This window comes from Chionomys nivalis, chromosome 16, assembly GCF_950005125.1.
Source record: "Chionomys nivalis chromosome 16, mChiNiv1.1, whole genome shotgun sequence".
Classification (NCBI taxonomy): domain Eukaryota; kingdom Metazoa; phylum Chordata; class Mammalia; order Rodentia; family Cricetidae; genus Chionomys; species Chionomys nivalis.
This window is the reverse complement of record NC_080101.1, coordinates 36,513,774-36,516,496: the sequence shown is the minus strand read 5'-3', so window position 1 is coordinate 36,516,496 and position 2,723 is coordinate 36,513,774. Positions and strand designations below refer to the sequence as shown.

The window sequence follows — 2,723 nt, the reverse complement described above, 5'->3', positions numbered from 1 at the left end:
AGTTCATAAAATATACCAACAAACTGTTTAGCCAAGAGCTGTTTATTGCTCAAATTGCTAGCCTTGTCATACTGAAGGCAAATTCCAAAATGAGTTTCTTCAATGTCCATCAACCTCTGAAATAATTGGTACAGCCAGAAGCAGACATGTCTCATTGTAGAGAAAAGTATAAGCTCTTAAAACGTTTAAATGCTATATTATGTAGGTCTTTGAAGTGTTGAAGGTTGTCTAACTGAGATATAGAAAAATCTAACTAACCTGACTAAAAGTGTGATTATTATAGATGACTATTTATTAATCTTTATTTCTTAATTTCTTTATTATACACTGCATTTTTAAATCCACGGATGACAGTTTTGTCGGAAGCATATCTGCAGGAAAGGCAAATCCCTATCCAGAATAATATCTACTCCAGTAAGGACAAAACATCTTCCTTTCCACGGAGGAAGTGGTACAAAGTCCTCAACCTGACACACGAGGGTGAAAGCTGGCAACACTGGGAATGATGCCATATACGGGGTTCTGTGTTGGTCTTTGTTGTCGGCAGAACTGGTACTCAGCAGCAACTGCAGTCAGGTCAGACTTGATGTGATTCTTTCTGCCATCATGGCCACTTTGCTTACAGGCATATTGGACAATGACAGAAATGGCTGAGGAAAGAGTCTGATTTTCCACAGAATGGGCCATCCTATGTACTTAATTGAACTCCTCCTCAGGTGAAGTCACCTTCCGATGAGCACTGATAGGGAAAACAAATATCTTCACATCCCTTGTCCATTTGGGGACATGTATCCACATACTTATTTTCCAGATATCTTCCTCATCAATTTTCCAATCATTCTCTTTCCAAGTCACTCACTATCCAGATAAGCTCTTGGTTGTGGCCCGTGAATCAGTAAACAACTGCATTTCAGAACATTTACCTTTCTATAAAAGTATGACCATGTGTACTCACTAAATTTCTGTCCATGTTGAAGATTTCCCTCTACCGTTGTTTTTAGTATTGTCTCAGGAATGTGGTCAAGTTGCAGCTGTCCACTTCTGTGTGGTGACTGCGTAGCTGATGCAGAACCATCAGTTGGTTGGATTTATTTCCCATCCTTGATGCTCATATGTGTTACTAATGAGTTCAACATGGTTGCCACCTCCTCCTCACTTGGTCTAATCAGCATTATGTCATTAATATAGGGCACCAAAGTGATATTTTGTGGAAGGGACAAATAGTCAGTTATGACACAGGGCTTAATGCATCCTTGAGGTAAAACTGTGAAGGCACATACTGCTGGCCTTACCAATTAAAAGAAAAGTGTTTCTCATGATCCTTATGGACAGGTACTGAGAAAAAGGCATTTGTTAAATAATACCACAGCTGCATACTATGTACCAAGAGATGAGTTGATTCGCATTAGGTATAGCAGTAACGATTACACTCACTACCTGGTGGAGTCTTTAATAGTCAATTGTCATTCTCCATGATCCATCTGTCTTCTGAAACAGTCAGATTAGAACGTGAAAGAGGGATGTGGTAGGAACCATCACCCATGCATCTTTCAAGTCCTTGATGGTGCCACTAATTTCTGCAATTCTTCTAGTGATGTAATATTGTTTTTAACTCACTATTTTTCTTCACCAAAGTAACTCTAAAGGCTTCTGTTTAGTCTTCCAACCACAACAGCCCTCACTCCAAAAATCAGGGCTCCAACGTGAAAATTCAAATAATTTTCCAAGTATATCTCTGAGCCAAAAGTGCTTGAAGCCAACCTCAGCTGAGTCCAAAGCATGCCACTGAACTTGTAAGAATATTTTTAATTGCAAAGTTAGCTATCTCAGGATTTCTGTTGTAGCAATAGAAAACTAACAGTCCCATAAATATATTGATAATAATTCACAGAGTTTCCATGGTATTTACCATTACTTAGTTTGTTACATTACACAAGCATTACTAAGTGTCCATCTTGTATCAAACATGATTTGGGACACTGCATATCTATATAGGATATGTAAATTGAGATTCTGCATTTAGAGTTTGTTTTATAGAGAGAATAATCATGTAAGTTAGGAAATGTCCTAGGTAAGTTCACATGGTATACATTATATCATTAAGGCAAAACAAATTACAATATGTAACAAGAAGACTATCAATTAAACACTTAGCAAAGTTCTCTTTCATTAGTTGACATTGGCTGAACTTATATGACGGACCATTACAAAAGATAGAACTATTTATCAAAATTTTCTAAAAGGAACAAAAATTTAACTTTTCTAAATATCACACTTGTAGAAGGTGCGAAAGAGAATGTGGATTCTGCGACTAACTCACGTTTGATTTTGGAAGCCCAGAGACATTTTGAAACCTAAAGTCACTAGAGAAATGTCACTTATTTTGCAATAGATAATGGAAAAGAAACCTAGCCCTTCATCTATAAAGTAAGAATAATATTGCATTTTCATACATCATTTTTTAAGGTAGAGAGGAGCTGATGCATATGTCATCTATCCACAGAGCTAGCAACATGAAAAAGAGGATTCATGGTATACATTTGGATTTGAAGTATGAGGATGGGGCCAAGCTTTAGCACCTCATCTAGATTTCACAAGGTATTTGATGGCATGTAATTGTTATCTACCAGTGTGGTTAATGGTTTGGATAAAAAATATGACAGATGACAGATTCTATAAGGCATCAAATGGGTTACAAGCAGGAAAGTCAGCCAGGCTGACTT

The 2,723-nt window shown here is 37.2% G+C and overlaps 1 pseudogene; it reads right to left on the bottom strand.

Moving 5' to 3' along the window:
* Positions 1-301: 301 nt before the first annotated feature.
* On the bottom strand, positions 302-1,781 carry LOC130887776 (uncharacterized; annotated as a pseudogene).
* Positions 1,782-2,723: the final 942 nt, after the last annotated feature.